The sequence below is a fragment of the Heterocephalus glaber genome, unplaced genomic scaffold, assembly GCF_053883595.1.
Source record: "Heterocephalus glaber isolate CG9 unplaced genomic scaffold, H.glaber_assembly_v1.0 deba00001531, whole genome shotgun sequence".
Lineage (NCBI taxonomy): Eukaryota > Metazoa > Chordata > Mammalia > Rodentia > Bathyergidae > Heterocephalus > Heterocephalus glaber.
In genome coordinates this window covers 2,416,109-2,442,847 of record NW_028258329.1, presented here as the reverse complement: position 1 = coordinate 2,442,847, position 26,739 = coordinate 2,416,109, and the positions used below count along the sequence as shown (strand labels likewise).

Sequence of the window (26,739 nt, the reverse complement as noted above, 5' to 3'; positions counted from 1 at the left end):
ATATGGTCCACTGAGTTTTGAAAGATTATTTAACATTAACATTTTATAGAATATAAACTCAATTCAAGAGCAGAGGAAAAGATAGTGTTTTCAGCAAATGGCAGTAGAATACCTGGTATCCATATATAAAAAATTAACCTCAACCTTTTATTTCCATACATAAAAATAACTTGAAAGGATCTATGAAGCTAAATATGAAAGAGTAAAACTATAAAACTTTAAGAAGAAATTATAAGGGAAAATGTTTATGAATTTAGGGTAGGCAAGAACTTCCTAGGATACAAGAAAACATGATGTATAAGAGAAAAAAATTGATAAATGAGATTCCATCAAAATTTAGAATTTTAAATGACGTCATTAAAATGAAAAGTAGTCCTTAAACAGACCATATTTACAATGCATATAGCTTAGGACCAGAATACATAAAGAACTGTAACAGCTCATTAATAGACAACCCAATTAAAAAATAGACACAAGAAGATGATAAATAGCCAGTACTGCACAAGGAAAGGTGTGCAACCCTAGAATCAGAAAAATACTAACCAGTACAATAATAAGATTGAATTATACACTCATTAGGGAGATGAAGTTAAGAGTTTTAAAAGCCTTGTCATGACTTTTTCTTTTTGTTGGATTCTCCCACTTTGCATTTAATTTGTCATGCTCAATGGATTCATTCTGCTGGGCTTCCTAGGGTTGTGATCCTCCTTGTCTTTTCCTAGGGTATTGTCTAAAATTATTTGGAGTGCTGGTTTGGTATTCATGAAGTTCCTAAGGTGCTCTTTATCATCAAAGTGTCTTATTTCTCCATCAATTTTGAAAGATAATTTTTCAGGGTACATCAATCTGGGTTGGAGGCTGTTTTCCTTTAGGGTTTGCAATACATCACTCCAAGCTCTTCTTGCCTTGAGGGTTTGCATTGAGAAGTCTGCTGTGATTCTGATGGGCTTTCCTTTGCATGTGATTTGTTTCTTTTCTCTCACTGCTTGTAGAATTTTGTTCTGTTGGATTTCTGGAATCCTAACTATTATATGCCTATGTGTAGATGTTTTTTTAATCAAGGCTAGTTGGAGTCCTTTATGGCTCACTTATCTGTGTGCCAAGTTCTTTTCCCCTGCTTTGGGAGTTTTCTCCCATCACTTCTGTGAAGAGTTTTTTTATGTCTTCTGCACTATCTCTTGTTTCTTCATTGACTCCAGTCAGTCTTATGTTATTCTTCTTTGCATCGTCTAGCAGCTGCTGGATTGATTTCTTGTGGTCCCTTACAATTTTAAAGCAATTTTTCTTTTCCTCCTCACTAATTGCAATCTTATCTTCTATATCTGAAATTCAGTCCTCACATTTCTTCATTCTGCTGTGTAGACTTTCAATGGAGTTTTTAATCTTCTGGAAATCTGTTTGTATCTGTTTTATGAATTCCATTTGTTTCCTATGTTGGGATTCCATCATGTTCCGCAGCTCCTCTACTTTTTTCTGTCCTCTCTAGATTTATTAATCATGTCTTGCCCCATGAGCAAAATCTTTGCTGTTATCTGAGTAATTATTTCTGATTTCATTTTTCCCAGATCCCCTTTTGTTGCCAGTTCAGAGAGTCCAGGTGGTTGAGTATCAGAGTGTTCCATCTCATTTCCCTTTGGGGTTGCTGTAGGTGATCTGGAAGTCTGTTTTTGAGGCTTGCTTGTGTGTCTTCTCATTTCCACTGGGGGCGGGGGGTGCTACTTGTGCCCGCACTGCTCACCTTCTCTGCCCTGGGAGGGGTGGAATGGCGGCCAGGGAGCCTCCTCCTGGGCACTGGGATTGGCTCACCTCCTCTCAACAGTTCGAATTCTGAACGTCCCCAAAGGCCCATGTGCTGAGGAAACCTTGGTGCGCAGCCCATGATTGAGTCTGAAGTCAGTGAAAGGTTTAAGAGGCTGTCATCATTCGTGGAAGATAGGTTAGGGCACGTAGTTGAAGAGGTCATCAAGACCCTGGCACTCTCTCTTTCCTTTCAGTTCTTGGTGACCACTGAGTGAGTCCGTTCATCACCACATGCTTACAACCTTATGTCCTGCCTCTTTTCAGGCCCCAGTCTGACATGACTGACCACAGACTGAAAACTCTGAAACCATGAGTGAAAATAAGTATTTCCCCCTCAAAAGCATGTCATTGCAGGTATTGTGTTACAGTGACAGAAAGGTGACTCCTGTACCAGTTTTTTGCCAATTAAGGAAACTGAGTGATTCAAAATATATTCTGTCTTATGGCCCAAATGCTCATCAACTGGAAACTGAATACAGAAGATGGGTTTTTTTATAGAATGGAGTACTACTCAGCCATAAAGAGTGACAAACTAGAGACATTTATAGCTAAATGGATGCATATTGAGGCCATACTCTTAAGTGAAATAAATAGGACACACATGTATAAATACTGAATAGTATCTCTGGTGTGAGAATCTGAAAGTGTAAATAAGGATTAAAATGATTAAAATGAGTAATTGATCATTTGAAATAGGAAAAGGTCCAAAGGGGTAGGTGGAGCTGGAGGGGAAGGGGAAAGGAAAGAAGGGAAAGGAAAATTTATGAGAAAAGGAAAAAATGGAGACAAAGTCTTTGTAAATAGGGAAGGGTGGAGGGGGTGAAGGGAGCACAGGGAATGGAGAGAAAATAAGGACCAAGATACATCATGTACAAGTACAAGCACTCAATGATAAATGTAAATGTATTGTATACCTAAAATGTTCCAATAAAAGAAAATTTAAGGAAAAAATATGTATATATTCTGTCCTGCTTAAGAAGCCCCATCCCTCTATGAAGAGCTTTTTTTCCTACATTACATTCTTTATATCCTATTAAGTTCTATTTGTTTCCAAGTGCAATACCCACTTGGAATTCATTTTTGTGTAGTGTGAGATTAAAGACAAATTTGATACCTTCCAGTGGATGTCATGGAACATTGACTAAAAAAGCACCCTACCCCAGTGACCAGTCTTATCAACTACAGTGGACCCTTGACTTATGAACTTGATCAGTTCCCAAGGGCTGGTTGTAACTCAAGTTGGTTGTAAGTCAATACAGCTGAGAGCTGGATGTTTACCTGGGTACACGTATAGGTAACAAGAGGCAGATGAATCTTCCATCAACCTAATAAGCCCAAGTTATTCGTATGTCCGGTGGTCATAAATTGAGGGTCCACTGTGTTTGCTTATATATACACAGGTCAATTTTAGATCTCTCTTCTTTTTTATTCATTAGTTTCTCTACCTTTGTAAAAATCTTGCATCAGGCACCTGGAAGGAAGCTCCCCCACTGCCATCCCAGGCTCCTAGGGCAGTGAAGCTCAGCTGGTCCCAGCACCCGGAAGGAGGCTCCCCGCCTCCATCACAGGCTCCCAGGGCACAGAGGGTGAGCCGGTCCCAGCACCCAGAAGGAAGTTCCCTGGCCACCATCCCAAGATTCTAGGGCAGAGAAGGTGAGCCAGACCCAGAACCTGGAAGGAAGCTCCCCCGCCGCCACCCCAAGCTCCTAGGGCAGAGAAGGTGAGCCGCACGGGAGTGAGAAGCAGTCCCACCCCTTACCCCCTTGGAAATGAGAAGACATGTAAACAAGCCTCAAAAACAGACTTCTGGATCACCTACAGCAATCCCAAAGGGAAACGAGATGGAACAATCTGATACTCAAACACCTGGACTCTCTGAACTGGCAACAAAAGAGGATCTGGGAAAAATGAAATCAGAAATAATTACTCAGATAACAGCAAAGATTTTGCTCATGGTGCAAGACATGATTAATAAATCTAGAGAGGACACAGATTAAAAAAATAGAGGATCTGAGGAATATGATGGAATCCCAACATAGGAAACAAATAGAGTCCATGAAACAGATACAAACAGATTTCCAAGAGATTAAAAACTCCATCGAAAGTCTGCGCAGCAGAATGAACCAATGTGAGGACTGAGTTTCAGATATAGAAGATAAGATTGCAATTAGTGAGGAGGAAAAGAAAAATTGCTTTAAAATTGTAAGGGACCACAAGAAATCAATCCAGCAGCTGCTAGACGATGCAAAGAAGAATAACATAAAACTGATTGGAGTCAATGAAGAAAGAGGAGAGAGTGCAGATGACATAAAAAAAAACTCTTCACAGAAGTGATGGCAGAAAACTTCCCAAGCAGGGGTAAAGAACTTGACATACAGATAAGTGAGGCATATAGGACTCCAGCTAGCCTTAATCAAAAACCATCTACACACAGACATATAATAGTTAGGATTCCAGAAATCCAACAGAAGAATAAAATTCTACAAGCAGTGAGAGAAAAGAAACAAATCACATGCAAAGGAAAGCCCATCAGAATCACAGCAGACTTCTCAATGCAAACCCTCAAGGCAAGAAGAGCTTGGAGTGATGTATTGCAAACCCTAAAGGAAAACAGCCTCCAACCCAGACTGATGTACCCTGCAAAACTATCTTTCAAAATTGATGGAGAAATAAGATACTTTGATGATAAAGAGCACCTTAGGAATACCCTAGGAAAAGACAATAAGGATCACAACCCCAGGAAACTCAGCAGAATGAATCCATTGGGCATGACAAATTACACGCAAAGGGGGAGAATCCAACAAAAAGAAAATTCATGATAAGGCTTTTAAAACTTTTGACTTCATCTCCCTAATGAGTGTATAATTCAATCTTATTATTGTACTGACTAGTATTTTTCTGACTCTAAAATTGCACACCATTCCTTGTGCTATATTGGGTATCTATCATCTTCTTATGTCTACATTTTAATTGGGTTGTCTATTAATGAGCTGTAAGAATTCTTTATATATTCTGCTCATAGGTGATAGGCATTGTAAACATGGTCTGTTTAAGGACTACTTTTCATTTTAATGATGTCATTTAAAGTTCTAAATTTTGATGGACTCTCATTTATCAATTTTTTCTTTTATATATCATTTTTTTGTATCCTAGGTAGTTCTTGCCTACCCGGAATTCATAAATATTTTCCCTTATAATTTCTTCTTAAAGTTTTATACTTTTAGGCTTTCTTATTTAGGTTCATAGATCCTTTCAAGTTATTTTTATGTATGGAAATAAAGGGTTGAGGTTAATTTTTTATATACAGATACTAGGTGTTCTAGTGCCATTTTATGAAGACACTATCTCTTCCTCGGCTCTTGAATTGAGTTTATATTCTATAAAATGTTAATGTTAAATAATCTTTCAAAACTCAGTGGACCATATATGTGTGGTTCTATTTCTAGATTCTCTGTTTTATTCCAATGATCTATATGTCTTTCCTTACACCAACACTGCCTTGATTACTGTAGCTTTAGAAGAAGTCTTAAAATTGGGTGCTAAACATCTTCCAACACTGTTTTTGTTTTTGTTTTTGTTTTTGGCTTTCCTTGGGTCCTTTGTACTCCTACATAACTTTTAAATTTCAATATCCAATTCTTCATTTCTAACAAGTATACACAGACCTGAATTTTTATATATATCTTGTGTTTTCTAATCTTGCTAGATTCAAGTAAAAGTTCTAGGGGCTCCTAGAGATTTCTTAGTATTTTCTCTGTAGATGATCATTTCATCTACATATAAAGATTTTGCTTCTGCCTTGCCAGTCCTATCCTAGTTGTGCCATTTTATTGCCAGACTATTTTGATGGGGACTAGGTTTCAAAGTTCAATGGACAGATAAAGAGTAAGCATATCTGCCCTTGTTCCTCACCTTAAGGAGAAAGCATTGTATCTTCTTCATTGATACAAGGCATTCTCGCTAGAAGTAGGGAGTACATGACTTTGATCTGTTGAGAAGGTTCTGTTCTACTTCTAGTCTCCTGATAGCTTTTACCATGAACAGCTATAAAATTTCGTCCAATACTTTTTCTCCAACTAGTGACAGGATCATATGGCTTTTTCCTTTCCTCTGTTAAAATGATGACTTTTGGGGGTGGATCTTCCAATGCTGAACCAACACTGCCATCCCTATAACAAAACCACTTTCTACATCCTGCCAGATCTGACTTCTAATAGTTTGTTTTGTTAAACAAATTTCTATCTATGTTCATACTTTTTTCTTCTGTTATCTTTATCCAGTTTTAGGATTAGCACAATGTTGAGTTCCTAAAATGAGGGGAGAAGTGTTCCTTCTTTTTTCTTCTTTAATTATTTGATATAATTTATCAGTTAAAATGTATATGAGCCTGTTGTTGTCATATAGGTAGGTTTTCAAGCTAGGAATATACTGTCTTTAACAGATGCTATTCAAATTTTATATTTACTCCAGAGTTAGTTACATTAATTTGTCTTCCAAGTTACTTCTTAGAAGTTGTCAAATTTATTTCAAAGAAGATTTTTGTGATATACTTTCTATATCCTTTTAAATTCTGTAAAATCTGTGGTAATGTCTCCTAGATCTTAATATTGTAATTTTAAAAATGTATAACTGATATTGTGTAACAGGAAGTGAAGGTCTAAAAGAGCAGGGGAATTGGGAGGGGTAGAGGAAGGGAAAAAAGGGAAAGGAAAAAAATATGAGAAGAGGAAAAAAATGGAAACAAGGTCTTTGCAAATAGGGAAGGGTGGAGGGGGTGAAGGGAGGGCAAGGGAAGGGGAAAAAAAATAAGAACCAAGAGACTCATGTAATGGTACAAGATCCCAATGATGAATATAACTGTATTGTATACCTAAAATGTACCAATAAAGTTAATGGGGAAAATAAATCTTACATCGTCCTAATTAATGACTTCAATTAACACAAAAATAGTCTCTATAGAAACCTTTCTCTTATCCAATATGATGTTCGTTAATGAAGAAGGAAAAGTGGAAACCAGCATGCCTCGCTTGTATTCTCAACTGTAGCTTCGTAATGGAAGAGGAAGGTTTACAAGTTACAGCGTTGCCTTCATGCTTATGTTCCTAATGGCTTTACGACTCAGGTAAGCCACCCAAAACTCCTCACAGCTTTCATTTTTAGCACATCCTCGGTGGATTTCATTAGATGGCTCGGCTGCTCTTTCACCTTCCTGCTTTCCTGATCCTGCCGCCTGCGACCACCAGAAGCGGCAGGAACCTGTAGACTGGGCCCTCGGTACCTCGCGCGGATGCCCTGGAAGGAAGTCCTCCTCCTCTGGCCCCGCCCACCGAGGCGGACGCGCCCGGGCTGCAGAGTGCTGAGCCCGGCCTTGGGGTCCGCTTCTCCCCAACAGCTGCTCCCTGCCCTCTCTGAGGTCTCGCCGACTGCAGCCCTTTTGTGTCAGAACGAATTTTCTGCACAGTCATTCCGCTCGCTGACCAGCAACATGTTATCCCTGCGGCCTGCCTGGTAAATTTGTTCTTGCTTTTTAAAAAACGTATTAGCTTACAAATGTCTTAAATCCATATGCATTTTTCTCTCTTTCTTTCTCTTTCTCTTTCTTTCTCTGTCTTCCTACATTTTTTCATCACATAGTTATCATCTACAGCCAACGTCATTTGCCGTTATGTATTAATGAATGCCATTCATCTCCCTTTTCAAAGTGCATCATTGATCATTTTTTCCAAGAATCTTTTCATTTATTTTCATCCTCTCAAGAATCACTCCTTACTGATGAAATTGGAAAATCACTTCCCCTAGGAAAGGCGGGTGTTATGTACATTCTCTGTTTTATGGATATTCAGAAATTTCCTCTAATATATCTCTGCTTGAAAAGGAGAGACTGATGGAGTTTTTTCTGGGAGCTGTAAGGCAAAATTTATTCTTTCTCATGATTAAAGGGAGCTATGAATATTGTCATCATGGGGCTTTGTTTCTTCTCATTGGGAAAGGTTACAAAGGCATTATTTGTATTCAAAGAACACTGAGGTTTCCATTCTGATGTTCAGACATCTGTCACTTTGTTCATCTACTTTTTTATTTCCTCCTTGACCAAAAGCTACAGACCCTGGGTGGAGTCCATGATTCCTTCCACCTTGTTTTTGTAAATGTCTGCGTAACGTTTCCTTCTGATGGATCATAATACAACCATGGATTATTTTCTCACTCTGATGTATAATTACTAAAATTGTTTTTATTTTTCAGTGGTATAAAAATCTAACTCAAAATACAGATATACTTCCTCAGGCAATGTAAATTTTCTATTTGATCTAGGAAAGAAATTGCAGCTAATATTTTTTTTCAACCATGTAACATAATTTTACTACAAGGTTTTTTTGTGTGATTTTAGATTTTTGTTTTTTGACTTATTCAGTAATGTACCCACCTTCCTATTACTCGGCTCAGCTGTTGCTGTCCATTGTCTCAGGCTGAACTTTGCAGATGGTGTGGACATTTGTGTGTGAGAATGTGTTGATGGCCCTGGCCAGTGAAGATGGAATATCTCCCAGCTTGGGTTGAATGGGGAATTTCTCTCATGAAAACACGAAGAGCTACAAAAGCTTGACAATGGAGAAACAATTCAGGGCTCCAAATAGACTAGGATTTGTGCGGGCCTGTCTTGTCCATGGCACTTCTGCTAGCATGACTGCTGAGAGAAGGAAGGTTCTTACGGGGTGCATTTCTAAGACTCAGTCGTGTATTTCTCATATGCAAATAATGAAATACTCAAAGTCATGGTTCAAGAAGTATTGTGGGAGATATATGTTCAAGATTTATGAATGGTGACCCATCAGCACACCAAAAGCACTGACAATTCTTGCCTACTTTTAACTTCAAATTAAGAGATAGATTTTTACACAGCCCTACAGTAAGCTTTCCTACAATAAGGAAGCCCTCAGGGTCTTCCAAAATGTATCCAGAGAATTTCAGGACCATATATTGGCTAAAAATTATCTTTTATCTTCATCCAATTAGATATTAAGTCGTGGCATAGATAACCTTAATTTTACTGCATATAAGAACACTCTCATACTCTATACAAAGTATATAGGATATAGTATTTATATAATGGAGAAAGGCAAAAGCAGCTTCAAATTATATGAAGAATGGAGGTTTTCTGGAGAAACAAGTAAAGGAGATAAACCTTATTTCTTCTTCATGTAGCAGTAACTATTTTGCTCTTGTTTAATTAAATATTTAATGGTAATTTTTTAAATACAGAGCTTTTCAAGCTATAAATAGACACCACCTTAAAATTTTCAGCAAGAAAGATATCAAAAGATATCAAGTCAAAAATTGAGAAATTAGACAGAGATGCATACTAATATTTGCTCTTATAATAAGAAACTTCTACTTGAATTATTTCAGATTTAGTAAGCTTATCAACCAAATGTTACCCCCCAAAATCATAGGAACACAAGTTTGATTCCAGCTTGTGTGGTTCAAACTCCTAACACACATCCTGTCCCCCATCCCTAATGGGAAGCCCTTCACCCAGAAGTTGGATGTGAAGTGAAGGATTACGTGTTTTTTGTAGTAAGGAACAAGATGAAAGCACTGAAAAAAGTTTTCAATCATACGACTTTTCTGTGTATTTTAGTTTTTACTGCTTGGCTGTTCCCATAGTTCTGGGACCCATGTCTTAGTGGAAAAATAATGGCACATGGTGTCTTTTATGCAAGTGGCTGGCATGAATCCTCTTTTACTCTTGACACTAGGCTTGGAGAATGGCTTGATGAGTTTAGGCTGCCTTGTTCTCCATAATTTAGGTTCCAGCTTCTCAACATATTGTGTTCCTAGGAAGATAACCTAAGATTTTGATGGTGGATTATAAGTTAAATATTTTCCAAAAAAGTATTTGCCAACTCAATAACTGTACGAAATTACCCTATATTAGCATGCCTTTAGTTAATCATGCCAAAGTCAGTAGCTCCTCCTTTTGCTGGGAGGTCATCTTTGTGAACCATTAAACAATAACCCAGTTTGGGATCCAGTTTTCTGTGCTGTATTTTATGCTCTGGATAGTATTAAGTTATCGGTATGCATTCCAAAGTCCTGTTCAATATCTGTTGTTTGTTTTCACTGTCTTTAGAGTATTATTCATTTGCTTCAGCTATGTTGAATTTAATTTGCTCTATGTTTCAGTTTCCTGAAGTAGACTTTTACATGACTGATTTTTAGATTTATTCTTTTCTGCTATATACATACAATGCTATAAATTTCACTGTAAGCTCCCTTATAACATTCCACAAATTTTGATAAGCTGTAACTTTTCACTTTTTAAAAATATATCCTCAGTTTTCTTCTAGTCATGTGTTACTGAGGTGCATGTTATTTAATCTTCCAAATGTTGTAGTTACCTTTTTTTTTTGCTTGATTGTTTAATTTCACTGTAGTGTGAGAGCATATATTGTATAATTTCAATCTTTTACATTTGTTATGTTAACTTTTATGGACCAGAATGTGGTCATCGTGGTGACTGGTCCACATGGGTTTGATAACAATGTGAATTCTGCCAGGTTTGGTGACAACAGTTTATAATCTCAGCCATAGGAAGCCGAGGCAGGATTTTGAGCTCAAGATCTGCTTGGGCAAAATACGAACTTCAAGAACTACCTTGCTTGGAAGGCCCTAATAAAAATAGAATGTGTTTTCTACTCATTGTTGAACAAAGTAGTATGTAGGTGTGAATTTCGTTCACTTGATTGGTGGTGTGCTCTTGAGTTCAATTGTGTCTTTTTTTATTACTGAACATTATAAAGGGGTTCGTTTTGGTCTTTTATACATGTGTATAACATACTTTGGTTATTTTCTATTTACGGTTAGGAGTGTTGAAGTCTTCAACTATATTTGTGGATTCATCTGTTTTCTCTTCAATTTTTTTTCTTTTTTTTTCCGGTACCAGAGATCAAACTCAGGACCTTGTGCTTGAGAGGCAGGTGCAGTGCCACTGAGCTGAATCCCCAGCCCTCTCCTCAATTTTAATCTGTAACTGATCCACAAAAAGCATTAAAGTTAGAGTACCATTTAATATTCAATACATGTGTACATTGAATAATATTTAAATTAGCTTACACATATATATTTATCATTTTCTGGGGTGACAACTTCCAAAATCCTGTCTTCTACCTTTGTAAATGCCCGGTTCGTTGACTTACAGTCGTACTGTGCGGTAGCTTCCCAGAGCTGTTGCTCCTAGGTTAGTAGCCATTGATCAGCCTTTCTTTTCCCTCGCTAACACCCCCCTATCCTTGGCCTCTGGCAAGCACCATTCTGCTCTCACCTTCTCTGAGCTCATACTTTTAGATTCCACATGTGAATGAAGTCAAGCAGTCCTTGTTTTTCTGTACCTGTCTTATTTCACTTAACATAATGACCTCGTTTCATCAGTGTTTTTGCCAGTGGCATGATTTCACTCATTTGTTTTGCTGAATACTATTCCATTGGTATAGGCACTGCATTTTCTTTATCCATTCTTCAGTTGATAGACACTTAGGCTGATTCTCTATCTTGGCTACCATATACAGTGCTGCAATAAGCATGGAAGTCCAGATGTTCTTTGACATGTTGATTTCATTTCCTGTGGGTGTAAACCCAGTGGTGAGATTACTGAATCATATGGTAGTGCTATTTTTAATCTTTGTAGGAAGCTCAGTATTGTTTTCCATACTGACTGTACTAATTTACATTCTTGCCGACGGCATGCAGGTGTCCCCTTTTCCCGGCATCCTCATTAACACACGTTACTTTTTGTCTCTTTAGTACTAGGCATTCAGATTGGTGTGAGGTGATATTTCAGTGTGGTTCAATTTGCATTTCCCTGTACTTGTCTTTATATTGAAATTAGTGTTTTGTAGACAACATTAAGTAGGATATGGCTTCACTCTGACAATGTGATTATTAAATGGTGTATTTAGGCCACTGACGTTCAAAGTGATTATTAGTAGTTGGGTTCCTAATTACCAAATTTTCTACCCTTTTTAGTTGTTCTTCTTTTTTTTTTTCTTTTGTGCTGCTGGTTGAACCCAGAGCCCTGTGCATGTGAAGAATGTGCTCTATCACTGAGCTACACCCTAGGATTGTCCTTATTTTTGTCTTATATTTGTCTTCTCCCTTTTGTGGCTTTCATTGAGCATGTTATATTCTCTGCTAGGATGTCAGTTACCTTTCTTTTTATTTTACTTTTTATTTTTGGCTTTCTTCATAGGTGTCTTATGGAATAAAAACTTTTATTTTTAAATTTTCAATTATGCTAACAAATAATGGTTTATTGAAAGCAATATACTAGTAATGTATTTTATGGCATATTCTTATGTATATGTCCTGGCGGTGTGTGTCTGGGACTGTGTGTGTGTGTCTGTCTGTCTGTCTGTGTGCTTTTAAATACGTGATATGAGTGACGATAACAGTACAGTTGGCCAAAAGAAAAAATAGGATTATTTTCTTGTTATAAGGTGCTCACATTACTGCCACAGTGATAGAGTACTATTTGAATGGGAGCTTGGAATAATTGTGAATCCCGGCTGTATTGCAAACTGTAAGGCAGGCTGTTGCACCAAGGGCATCAGTTCCTTGCTGGTTCCTAACCACAGGCTGCGTTCAGGTCCATGCTGTGTGGGCTTCTCCACAAGACAGAATGCTTTATCAAAGTCATTAAGGGATAGAGTTCACTAATCCGATAGAAACCCCAATTTCATATAACACAACGCTTCCAAGTGATATTTAATTGCCTTTACAGTATTCTATGATTGATGAGCAAGTCACAGGTTATGTCCATACCCTCAGAAAAGGATTAGAATGCAATGTTGCGTATCCAGCATGATACGGTCATTGAGTGCCATCTTAGACTCTATCTGCAAGATCAGGTCTTCTCCAAACTGCAGTCATTTCTCAGTTTTCACTTATTTTTCATAGCCTTGATCTATTTGAAAAATGCAAGTCATTGTTGGTGGGAGTGCAGACTGGTGCAACCACTGTGGAAATCAGTATGGAGATACCTCAAAGAATTAGGACTGGAAGTCCCATTTGACCCTGCTATTCCACTGCTGGGGATCTTCCCCAAAGAATTAAAAGAATCATACCACAGTGATATATGTGTGCACATGTTCATAGCAGCACAGTTTGTGATAGCTAAAACTTGGAAACAGCCCAAGTGCCCATCAACTGGAGACTGGATAAAGAAAATGTGGTTTTTTTATAAAATGGAGTACTACTCAGCCATAAAAAATGAGAAATTAGAGACATTTATAGCTAAGTGGATGCACATTGAGGCGATACTCTTAAGTCAAATAAATAGGACACACATGTATAAATACTGAATAGCTCTCTGGTGTGAGAAACTGAAAGTGTAAATAAGGACTAAAATGTATGATAGGTAATGTGAAATAGGAAGAAAAGGGGCAAAGAGGAAAGAAGTGGGAAGGCTAGGGGAAAGGATAGAAGGGAATGGGATTAATATGAGAAAATGGAAAAATAGGAACAAAATCTTTGTAAATAGGGAGGAATGGAGTTGTTGAAGGGAGGGCTGGGCAAGGGTGAAAAATAAGAACCAAGAGAGACTATGTAAAGGTGCAAATTTCCAATGATGAATGTCATTATATTGTATACCTAAAATGTACCAATGATTAGAATGAATAATCGATAATGCAAAATAGGAAGAAAAGGTCCAAAGGTGTAGGGGTAGTGGGAGGGGCAGGAGAAAGGAAAGAAGGGAAAGGAAAAATGCTGAGAAATGGAAAAAATGGAAATAAAGTCTTTGTAAATAGGGAAGGGAGGGCTAGGAATGGGGAAAAAATAAGAACAAAGATGCATCATGTAAAGGTACAATTCCCAATGAGAAATGAAATTGTGTTGTATACCTAAAATGTACCAATAAAAGAATTTAACAAAAAAAAAAAAAGAAAGAAAGAAAAATGCAAGTCAGGTATATTGTAGAATGTCCCACAATAAGGATTTTTTTCAGATGGTTTTCGTAATAATACTAATGATACACATTAATTTATGCATTCTCAGTTATCTGAGTTTGAAATCAAGAAAAAAATGAAAATTATATTATGTAGAATAAAGAAGTTGAGAAAATATTTTAAAAATAAGGGAGTGGCAAATAGTAAATTCAAAATAATAGTACCTTCATTAAATAAGAATGGTAACAGAATTGGCTAGGTACACTCAGGAAGCATCCAAAACATGGGTAGGGTTTAAGCTGAAAAGGGACATGCCAAAAAGTAAACTTTTAAAACACGTATTTCCCCATATAACTTCTTCCATTTCTGTGAGGTATGTCACAATCAATGACACAATCAATGAAGCAATAGTACAATTAACATCACTAACAACCCTGTTTGGTTCAGATGTCTCAGTTTTCACTTAGCTATTTTCTATTCTAGTATCCTATTCCAGAGACCACACCACACATAGATTTCCTGTCTGCTTAGGATCCTAAATTTGTGTGTTTCTCAGATTTATTAATTTTTTTGACATTGACATCTTAATGTCATTAGAATTATTATAGAAAATTATTAGTTAAATTATGAATTTTAAGCTACATTTATATTACTTTATTTGTACTGTTGCTTATGTTGTTTGAATCTAGACTTTTGTAAGGTCTCTCAATTGAATCATTTACCATTTTGAAATATACATATCAAGTGTCATTTTAGTTTCTTTTTGTTTGGTGTGTTGCTTGACATTGAGCATATTCTCAGCTAAAGCCTATTATCTACTGTTTCTTCAAGGATTCCTAATTTCTTTTACTAGCAAATGGAATTGCAAATGAAGTTCTGGACACCTGGGCAGTTCTTGCTACTAGGGCATCTGTTAATTTGAAGCATTGACAACCAGCAGGGCAAAGAAAATCATATGTGTATCCTGACTCACACACATATTATCTATCTATATCTATATCTATATATATAATATATATATGTTAATATTATGTATATATCTACATTAAAGTAAATATGAATTCCTACTAATTTCCCCAGAACCACATGATATAATCCAGTACCACATCAAATCAGTGTACTGATCATTATGTGCTATCTCCTATTCTAATAGTGAGGAAGTTGTCCCTAGTTCCTTAAACATCAAGTTCAAACTACATGTACAATGGCTTCTGAATTGTTAAATTGGTGAAAGAAATATAACAAATAAATTACAGTTCTTACTTACAAATCCTTTGCTTTAGACTTGAAATCTCCTATTATTTTCTAACTTACTGAGTACATCACCACTGCCTTCACTGAGGTTATTTCTTGTATTTATTTTGCCTGCATTCCTCCCTGGAGTCCTCTACCTATGAAATTTTTTAAAATTTAACACACATATATGTTAACTCTTTGCATTATATAAAGTATTATAGGGTTTCAAAAGCAGTGCCATGCACACACTATTATGTAGAATATTTTTACTGCCTTAAAGAAAACCAACTCCACACAAGGATTGTAAACATTGTGGACTACAAACATACACAAAAATAAAAAAGTAAGGGGATCAACAGATGGAGGAAGGGAGGAGGGAGGGAAGGGAAAGGGACTTAAAAAAGGAATTAAGCTGTGTTATGTACATGTGCCAGCTTCCCTCAAGAAATGTAAACATTATGTACTGCACACTGTATTAATAAACTAAATTTAAAAGGAAGAAATTCTCTCTCTCCTCCTCCCTCCTTCCCAATCCCTCAGAAACCACCAATCTGTTAACGATCTCTTGTCCTACCAGACAATCATGTAAGTTGAATTACATACTCTAAAAGATCAATTTGGCTTAGTTCACTTAAAAATAAATCTCAAAAGGCATTTTTTAATTTTTTCACTATAATGAAAAGATAAATTTTTCAAGAGATTATGTTTACCCTGATCTAAACATTGCAAAACATATATAGTACATGTATAAAAACACAGCATGCTGCCCTATAGATCTGTGTAATTTTGTTTCCACCAGTTAACAAAGTAATAGTGATAGATAAGTTAATAAGTAAATAATTAACCCTGTAATTTTGTAAAGTGTCTTTTATAGAAGTCTAGATTTGAATTTACCTAAAAATTAAAGTCACTAACCACTTTTTCATATGCTCATCAGAAAACTGTGCAATTCTTTTTGTTTATTAAAAAAAGCACTCATTTTTAATTGGGACACTTTTTTTTTATACCGGGGATCAAACTCGGGACCTTGCACTTGTGAGGTAATTGGGATACTTTAATTCTTTCCTTTTTTCTTGAGTTTTAAGAACCTTTTATATATTCTGGACAGCATTCCCTTATCAGCTACATGAGTAGCAACTATTTTCTTCCATTCCTTAGATGTCTTTTGAATCAAAAGAATGTTGAGCATTTTAAACATTTTAAAAAAATTTTTGCTGAACATCAGTGAATCTATTCAGTCTTCTATCACCTGTGCTTTGGTGTCATATCTTCAAAATCAATGTTTAACCTGAGGCCTGTGTCCTATTCTACTGGTTCTGTAATTGTAGCTGCTATGTTTCCATCTGTGATGCATTCTGTTTCAGCCATGTATGTTCTCTGAGACACAAGTCCACCTTACACGTGAATGCCAACTTCTCCCAGCCACATGCCTTGACACCCTTGAGAAATCAGCTGAACATACACAGATTAATTTTGAACACTAACTTCTATTCCATTAACTACTATATCTGTCCTCATACAACTACTGCAAAGTTTCAATTACTGTAATGTTTCAGTGTTTTGCAATCAGATAAATCAAATTTGTTCTTTTTTCAAGATTGTTGTGTTTGTTCTAAATGTCATATGATTCTATATACATTTACACATCAATTTGCTAATCACTGCTTCCAAAAAAGCAAGAGATTTCCATACCACAAGTCAATATAAATCTGCTGGGCAGCAATAGAGTTGAATCCAGGAACCATGTCTACACAGCCTACAAAAACATGGATGAAACTATTGGGAATAAATCCATTGACACATTGAGCTTACATGCTCCATCTCCTGCAATTATAGGAGTGATATAAGACAAATGCACATACAAATGCACTCTACAAGCAAGGAATAGAAGGATATGATGCTTAATCTGTCGCTGTTGAATTCAGTTGTACCGAACGTGTTAGCATGCCTTTTCTGTGGCGCAGAAACTGACCTTTAACTGTCTCTGAAATCTGTGTGGAAGCCTTTCTTGGACCCATGGAGAAAGGCTTGTCTCCCAGTAATTATGGTGCTCCAGTTTAGATCCTGAATGTCCCCAAAGCCCCCGCATTGAAAGCGTGGCACCATTGGGAGGTGGAGCCTAGGGGAAGAAGTTAGGGCACGGACAACATGCCATCAGAGCAGCTGTGGAACCCAGCACCATCTGCTCTGTACTTAGGTTCCTGTCTGTTGCAGGGTGAGCACTTGCACTCCACCTTGTGCTCCCATAGTGACCTACTGTGTCGGCAAATGCCCAGAGACACTGAAGCTACTGACAGTGGACTGAACCTTTCCTAATTTTAAACTGATTTTATCAGGTATTTTATTACAGTGAGGGAAATCTAACACAGGCGATTTCCCCCAAACCTTTAATTTTTCTAGCAAGAGGGCAATTGAAGCAACATTTAGGCCTGAAGTGAGTAAGGGAATGGCAGTTCTCCTTTCCAGCATGAAGACATGCTGACCAGAGGTGTGCCCAAGGTGGCAGCGAGGTCCACACCCAGGCTGAGCTGAGCCAAACTCAGAGCCCTGTGATGCCACGGGCATCCAAGGTGACCTGCTCTTTGCTTTGTGTGGAGATGGTGACCGGGGTGAATTCCATATTGAATGGCAAGACCCAACAGTTTGGAAAGAAGCCCTTTTCAAGCTGTATGATGAAGCAAGGTGGAACTCGGAGTAGGTCCTCCTTCCAATGGGTGATTTAAGAACTTTCCCCGAACACTCACTCATATCTTCTAGCTGCAGAACCAGTTCCAGAGTGGCTATTCCAGTTGCAGGGACTTCCAGGAAAGTTCATAAGGAGTGATACTCTTAACAGTAGTGTGGACTTACAGTACCCTGAGGGCAGCAGCTCACCTCAGACATTCCCTGTGTGAGCAGCTGAGGTGTATGGGCTGAAGATGAGATTTGAAGGCACTGACTTTTTTATCCCAGTGGTCATCTACTACCTTTGGGTGTCGGGAGAGAAGAGGGTATGAGACCACTGGGCCTCCAGTAATGCCTCATGCAAACCCAATGAAGTCCTTCAAGTTCTGCACAGAAGCTTCATTGGTCCCTCTTGGGAAAAGTTCCCTCCACTGCCTTTCACGAGCCATCTTTGAGTACCTTCAGCTCAGCATTCACTGTTTTATTACTGAAATGTTCTCATCCCTGGTAAGCCCCCTTCATTGGAGGTCATCAGGCCTCAAGATGCTCTGCAAGGTTTTGAGGATGTGGTATTCAGTCATCTGTTGCTGTGGAGATAGGTGAGGAAACGGTGCGCCATGAACTAGAAGCTATGGAGACTCAGGCACCAGCACACACTGCATCTTCACCATGGAGATGGTGGAAGGAACATGGGCCCTTCTCAGAGCTACACTGGGAGGTTGAGATGCCCACCTATGCATTTTCTATGTGCTTTCATAATTATAAAACATTGCTGACCAAAAACTCATATATAGGTATCACTGGGAAGCAAGGTTCACACCATAAAGTAGTAACACCATGAAGAACCAGGAACACACTCTGATTTTTTGTGTCTCTCATGGAAGACTTTGGACAAGACACATAGGTCACTGTATAGCGTATAGGTACAGTTCATTGCCAAATGATAGATTTTTCAGAGCTAGAGAGAGAACACACCTTCAAGCATGAAAGTGGGCAGGTGCCAAGGTGGCAAATGCATTGAATATGGTCTCAGGTTATGTTTCTGTAATTAACTGGGTCTTTCAAGAAATAGTCTTTCCTACTTCAGAGGTTATTATTCTTTTAAAAGGAAAATGGGCTTTTTTGACCTAGTAGGTCCTGTGTTTTTCTTAGGTGAATGTTTACCACTCATTTTGTTTTGAGACCGTGAGATCTTTCCAGCCCCTCGCCTATGGTCTGGACTTTGTAGTGGCCTCGGGCCTTAAAAACATACTCAGAGGGTGTTACACTCTCTCAAGCGGAAGTGTGAGTCTATAAGCTTCTGTAACTGTTATCTATAGCTAGCGATTAAAAAAGCTTTTCAAATAGACCCCAGCTGCCTGTCTTCTGACCTGCTAATGTCTAACTAACATTCTAGGTCTAGTTTCAGAAAGTACACCCTGTCCCTTGGCCATGAAGTTATTTTCCTAAATTAGGTTATGAGTAGTGCATTAAATTGTTTTTGCATTTAGGTTTATAAACCACCATGAATTGATTTTGGTGTAATATGAAATCAGAGGTCAATTTAATTCCCCTCCATGGATATCCAATTTCTAGAACATTAATAGAAAAATCCTTCCCTTACACATTATCTTTCCTGTACATTTCTGACTTATCTTGAAACTCAAAGGGCTTCTGGGAAGACCAGAATGGTGGACCATGTCAAATGGGCTCATTTGGTGTATATGTACTGTTTATTAATTACATACTACAGGTGCTTTTGTGAAATGAGCAGAGTGCAGCTGACTTAAAGAAAGCCTTCTTGGGATGTTTGTTTGATCACCTCATAAACTTTTTTTTTGGTACGGGAGATCGAACTCAGGACCTTGCGCTTGCGAGGCAGGCGGCAGAACCACTGAGCTAAATCCCTGGCCCTATCTCATAAGCTTTTTATGTGACAAACACTTATAGAAATCTCAGCCCTTCACCTTGAAGGTGCAGTCCTCTCTTGGAACTTGTCCACTGCTCTCTCGCAGTGTTGCCAATAAACTCTTTACTTTCCTATACTTCTTGAACGTTTGGTACGTTTTTTGCTGCCTGTGGTACCAGCCTTCCACAAGCCACACCTCACATGGCAGTGGCCAGACTCCAAAAATGTTATTACATAGCAGGAAAGCATACTGCCAACAGCTTGTGCTTGGTGAGGAACCTGGCTATCTCTGCTTCTTTTATGGTAAGACCCCCAATTTTATTCCCCTGTACTTCAACTAGACATTCTTCAAACACCATACTGGAAAAGATGCCTTGATAACTCACCTGTGATCCGGCGATAGTTGACAGTAAAACTTTCACATTTACTTCTGTGCGGGCAATGGCCTCAAGCCATGGCCCATGATAGCAAGTGTCGACCTCCAAAACCAACTAATTACCATATGGTGTTTACTGCAATGGCAAGATTTCTGTTTTGTTGTTTTACTTTGTTTTGTATTGTTTTACATCACTGGGGGTCAAAACCACGGGCCTCCTGTATAATAGGCATGTGCTGACCTCAGGGCTGCGTTCTCCACACCTGGCATACCAAGGTTTTAAAGTAAATTATGAGACTCAAGTGCTCTTCCCCATGAAAATCATATAAGGGTGATGTCAAAGATAAAGCTGAAGATGAGCTAAAGTGGTGATAACAGATTATAATCAGTAGTAACTATTGCCATAGGAAGAAGGGGGCAACATGACTAAACTCGACCTTGCCTGTACTGAGGGGAATTATTTTTAAAAGGAGGGTAAGTGAGTGGACAGAGGGCAGATGGGAAGCAGGGCCTTAGAAGCATGAAATTCAAAAGTTATAAAGTTGGTCTGTGCAGGTGGGATTGGGCCCACCTTGGGATGGAGGTTGAGGCATGAGCTGAACTCAACTTTCATTTGCACAGATGTGAAGTCATTTTTAAAAAAATAATAAAGAGGGCCGAGGATTTAGCTCAGTGGTTTCGCCGCCTGCTGTGCAAGCACGAGGACCCGAGTTCGATCCCCGGTACCAAAAAAAAAATAAAAATGAAAATAAAGAAGTAAGTGGAGAGAAGGAGGAATGGGGTCTTAGTAGAGTCAGGGAAATAAGAAATTACAAAGGGTTGCATTATATTTTATATCTAGACGTTCCCCCAAAGCCACATACACTCATAAGTGGGGCTTTGGGGAGGTGATTGGATCATGGGAACGTGATATCATTAGTAGATTAGCCGACTGAAAAGTTTATAGCTAAATGTGATGTTGTGAGAGAAGCTTAGTCAAAAGAGGTGGTCGCTGGAGTGTGGCCTGGAGGGGTGTATCTCTCTCCCTTCTCTCTTGATCTCTTTGTGCTTTCTGTCTGCCATGGCATGAGCAGTCTCTCCTGCCGCTCTGCCAAGCCACCCTGTCTTGGAGCCAGCTGACTGTGGACTGAACCATGTACAAACTGTGAGCCAAAGTAAACCTCTCCTCCTTTAACCTGAGGATGTATTTTGTCCCAGCAATTAGGAAAATAAGACAAATGTTAGTACCAAAGAAGTGGGGTCATTGCTGTGATGCTACCTGACCATGTGGTTCAGAAGCTTTTGGAAATGGTTCACGGGAGATGTTTTGAAAGATTTGGAGAGTTCAGCTGGAGAAGCAGCCCTCGAATGCTAAGAACTGAGCTTGACGGAAGATTCTGGTCAGAGCTCAGAAAGGCAAAATGCTGATAGTAACATAGCTGGTAAATACCGGGCATAGGAGGTTTCAGATGGAAACGAGGACTCCATTGCTAGTTGAACTCCAGGTCATGTGCGTTATGCTCTGGCAAAAGGAAAAAAAATCTACATTTTCTTCCTGTCCTGAGACATTGTGAAAGGCTGAGGTTAAGAGCAGCAGACTAATTTATCTGCTGGAGGAAATTTTAGGACAGTCTCACGTTGAGGTGATGGTATGGCTACTGTTGGGGGTGTTTAGCCAGCTCTACTTTGAGAATCAAGAAAAAAGAAAAACAAAAAAAGCGTAGCTGAATGATTTTAAAAGTTTTCAGTTTGGCCAGAAAGGAAGCTTTGGTAAATGTGGGGCCTGCAAAGAAGGAGCAGAGGAAAGCTGGGTTGCTAAAAAGATTAACATTTTTAAAAAGCCAAGTGGATTGCAACAGGATGATAGGAAAAATGCCTTCAGGAACTATGAGCACTCTCTCTGCCATGCCTGCCCTTTGCAGGTGCAAACTTGCAAAGGTTAAAGATTTTGCTTTGAGAACAGAGCCTAGGGCACTCTTTTGGAAAAGGCCGCCTAAAGAATCGACTCCCTGGGATTCGGTTCACCATGCTCAGCCACCCAGCCACTTGAAGGCTGTACAGGCTTGATGCAGAAGGGCTCACCTACTGCTCCAGCGGGCAGAGACCTCGGCGTCAGGCACACAATGCTCTTTCTAGGCACATGCAGAATGCGAGAGTTGTGGCGTCAAGCAGGCTTCCACCAAGATTTCAGACGAAGGCCTGGAAGGCCAGGCAGTGTGCTCCTGAGAGGGCGGGGTGTGAAGCTGTGGGAGTGAAACGAAAAGCACAATTGGAGACCGTAGAATTTTGGAAGAGCCAAGGACATAGAACCTCTGAGGAGAGACACAAAGAAAGAACAAAGCTGGCCCAAGAGGGCGGCCATGTGGGCTACAACCAGCCACAGTGCCATAGGGGTGGGGCCTGTGCAGCTCACGTCATATCACAGCTTGCCCTGGGTGCTGGATATGGAGTTACGGACAGGATGTAATGTTTGCTCTGCTGGGTTTCAGTCTTGCTTTGGTCTCACTATTTTCTACCCCTCTCTTTCTTCCTTTTGTAATGGGAAGGTTCACCCTATGTCTCTGTACACTGGAAGTGTTTAACTTTCCTTTTATTTTTACAGGGGCTCACAAAAGAGTTTGCCTTAAAATCTCAAAGAAGACTTTGCACTTGGGCTTTTCAGCAGTGCTAAACTGTTAGGAGTTTGGCGACTCTTGGAGACGGACTGAATGTATTTTACATAAACAGATGCGCAGGAGTCTTGGGGGCCTGGAACAGAATGTTACCATTTATATCTGGATGTCACTCCAAAGCCCCATGTGCTCAGAGGTGGGGTTTTGGGGGTGATCGGGTCATATGTACAGGATCCTGAGGCCGGGGACTTAGCTCAGTGGCTGAGCTCACAAGCGCAAGGTCCTGAGTTCAATCCCCCGTACCAAAAAAAAGTACATATGTACATGATACTCCTCAGATTGGCCACTGACGAGTTTCTAGATCAATGTTACATTGGGGGGTGAAGTCTGATAGGAGAAGGCAGATCGCTGGGTAGGGGAATGGACTACAAGGGCACATCTCCCTGCCTCCTCTCTTGATCTCTTTGTGCTTCCTGTCTGCCCTGCCATGAGCACTCTCTCTGCCGTGCCACCCTGCCGTGCCACTTGGAGCCAGCCAACTATGGACTAAAACCACTACAAAGCGTGAGCCAAAATAAACCTCTCCTCTTTCAACTTGTAGGCTTGAGGTAATTTGGCCTAGCCACGAGGAAAGTAACTAAGACAGCTGGCCTATGTAAAAGGGCGTGGGTCAGTTGTGTCTGTTTTCACCCTGTTAGGAGACACTGGGAAACAGATCCTGTTCTTCCAGATACTACATGTGAAAGAATGGCCTCCATCTCCCTGCAGAAGATACTCTAGAGTTGAAACAGAAGCATACACATTTCCAAGGAACAGACGAAGGACTCCCAGTCGTAAACCCTTTTCTTGTAAGTCCCTAAGGAACCGTTGGAGTGGGAGGCTATTCTTGGGTGTTACTTGCAGCAATAGATTCTTTTAGCGACTTTGAGTCATTCTTAGAGTGGCAGCCTTGAGTTATTAGAAACTGTTCTTGGCTATTTTAATGTGGTGGAAGGGGACTGAGTAAAATAAATTTTTTAGAAAGTCTGTATGTTTTATAATCTATGGTTAAAACCTACTCTAGAAAATTCAGAGGAGCCAAGCTACAGTCCCCAAAGAGAGAATCATTGTCAGCATCAAAGACAATATAGAATACCGAATTTATTATGAAATCTCATGGACTCTGAATAACCAAAGCAGTCAAAATAAATGAAGTAAGGGATCTCATGCTTTCTGGCTTCAAAATGTATTACAAAGCTTCAGGAATTAAAACAATGTGGTTTTAATAAAGCCAGGTAAAAAACCAATACCCCAGAATGGACACCCCAGGAATAAATCCTCACACACATTCTTAAATGACTGCCACATTTGAAAATATATCATAAAGATGTACACTTAAGAACAATGATTGGCCAGGGATTTAGCTCAGTGGTTCTGATGTGCCTGCCTTGCAAGCACAAGGTCCCGAGTTTGATCCCTGGTACCAAAAAAAAAAAAGAAAAGAAAAGAAGAATGCTTGGGGGTTTTTCCCCTAAGCCATGAATCCAGGACCTCAAGCATACTAGGTAAACACTCTACCAATGAGTTCATTCACACTTTTTTCACATTTTTTGAAAAATTGATAAACTCAGTATACTTCCTCCATGGAAATTTATTGTGTGTGTGTGTGTGTGTGTGTGTGTGTGTGTTTTGTAGTACTGGAGATTGAACCCAGGGCAACTACCATTGAGATACATCCACAGGCTTTTTATTTATTTAATTATATTTTTTATTTCGAGACAGAATTTCACTAAGGTTCCCAGGCTGACATTAAACTTGCAACCCTCCTGCCTCATCCTCCTAAGTAGCTAGGATTACATGCACAACTTGCATCACCTCCTACAGACACACATCTTTCAAGGAATCGGTGACCTCCATGAAATACAGGTAAACTCCCTAATCAAGGCTGAATGAGTCTTCTCAAAGCCTTTAGCTAACCTGCAAGTCAACACCCCTTTTTGTGATTATAGTACTACCACTTAGAGGAATTTGTTTACCTTTGTAGTTAAACCGCTGAAACTACAAGTAAAGACACACAGATACTGAACACTGCTTTCATACTACATCACTGTCCAGTTTGGTGTTATAATCTTTCCTTTCTTTCTTTGCTTTTCCTTTTCCTAGTTCTGGAAATTGAGCGAAGAGCCTTGCCCAGGCTCTACCACTGAGCTACACTTGCACTCCGGGGGTCACAACCCTAAATCAAAGCTGGTAAATGCTATTTGCTTGTTGAGGAAAATACCAGGAAAAAAAAACTAAGTCTTCCTGAATCTTTAGAATATCCTTTCCTCACATAATAAACACAGCTAGCTGCCTTACTAAATGTGGCATGGGAGGTTGCTTTATCAACTTATTGGTCCTTTGAAGGAAAAACTAAGACACACCCTAGCATGCGACATACACAAGTTCTGTCCACTTATACTGAGAGTGCACTGCTATTGTGCAGAGAAATTAATTCGTTCCACCTTACCTTCCTTACATAATATATTGAATCTTTAAATATAAGCATGTGAGTAGGAACTACTTTAGGGTTTCTTTGCCATTTCTGTAAACAATAATGTAAATAACCATAATGTTGTGAAAATGCCAATGCGTTAAATTTGTAGATTTGCCACATAAAATGCACGATTCCCAGTTAAATTTGAAACGTAAGTAAACCACATCACTGTTTTGTCCATTAGTATTTTAGTAGCATATAGTAACTGTGTATATTCATGGGGTGCGGTGTAAATATGTAGTACATTATACAGTGTGTAATGATCTAGTGAGAATAATTAGCCTTCCCAGTTCCAGAAACAATAATCATTTCTTTGTACTGAGAATTTTCAAACTCCTGTCTTCTAGTTCTTTATGAAATGTATAACAAACTGGTGAAATATAGTCACCCTATTATGCTATAGAATATTATAATTTATTCATTCTAGTTTACTATATTTTGGTACTCTGGCTGCTCCGCTACCTTCCCTAACCTCTAGTGACCACTGCTCTACTCTCTCTTTTTGAGAGATCAACACCTTTGCTTCCACATATGAAATAAGACATGGTATTTGTCTTTCTGCGCTGGGCTACATTCCTATCAAGGGAAGCTGTTGTAGTCTCAGCATCCACATGAATGATATCTTATTTGTACCTATGAAACAGCAAGCTATTGCCATGGTCTTTGTTCCCATGTTGAGGAACCTTTAATAGTCCAGTCATCTGGTGCTATTTTCTTGACCAAAGAGCTAGGCTATTAGGGAAAATCACAAGTCAGTGAAAATGCAGCAGGATGCAATTTTTGGTCTGGATGGCCTGTATAGCCATCACCTCTCCAAGGGGTTTGTCCCGTTGAGCAGAATGCCCATGCTTCATCTCAGTCAGAGACAACGGCAATCACTGGTCATCCCAGCTGACCCCATTGTTCTCAGTGAACATCTCAGATGTCCCTGAATTCTGGGCTCCAAGTAGCCCCAGGAAGAGACAAAGCACACTCTGTGGGTCCCATGTTCTCTTCTGAGAAGCTTACCATTTGTTCATGAAGCACTTGCTTTTGGCCAGGCCACATATTTATGCCCAATTTCCATTTGATAATGCAACTCAGTTACATCTTCCCATTTTTATTAGTGGGATTTGTGAGCACCCAAGTGAGAATGGGAAGTAAGGATTCCAGAGTCACCTGTGATGCTCCCCCCGAGACAACAGTCAGACCTCACCTGTCCAGTGGCAAGCAAGGAGCAGGCCTTCAAAAGAGGCGTGTGTCTGTCAGCTGCCTCGGGTACTTCTATGCACAAGATCGAAGAGCACAGTGTACACTGGGGACCATTCTCCACTGCCACAGATTCCATTCAACATGCATGGTGCTGTGCACCACTGAACTTTCATCAAGGTATCAGTTTTTAAAAGTTTTAAAGACGGTGCCTCAGCTACACCTTGTTCAACAGCTTCCAAAGCCTATTGCTGCAAAGAACTCAGTTGATGTTGCCGGCTTTGCTAGTTACCTTAACTACAGGGCTCAACAGAACACACTGACGGATAAATGCTGTTTTCTAGACCCAACGATGCCTATTAGCTCTTTGCTCCACTTTTTTTTTTCCAGTACCAGGGATTGAACTCAGGACTTTGTGCTTGCCAGACAGGCACAGCACCACTGAGCTACATCCCCGGCTACTCAACTGTTTAATAGTTAGTGCCTCCAGAATTAAAGATTTTTGCTTGGGAATCAGGTGCAATGGCAACTCTCTAAAG

The 26,739-nt window shown here is 39.3% G+C and overlaps 1 long non-coding RNA gene across 2 annotated transcripts in view; it reads left to right on the top strand.

Annotated features, from left to right (window-relative positions):
• The first annotated feature begins 6,494 nt into the window (after positions 1–6,494).
• The window catches only part of LOC106009997 (uncharacterized), a 34,637-nt gene continuing 14,392 nt past the window's right edge, over positions 6,495–26,739 (top strand). For both annotated transcript variants that reach the window (XR_002397439.2, XR_002397438.2), the window contains exons 1-2: positions 6,495–7,308; positions 23,196–23,345. This is a non-coding gene — a long non-coding RNA (uncharacterized LOC106009997). The remainder of the gene's footprint in view (positions 7,309–23,195; positions 23,346–26,739) is intronic.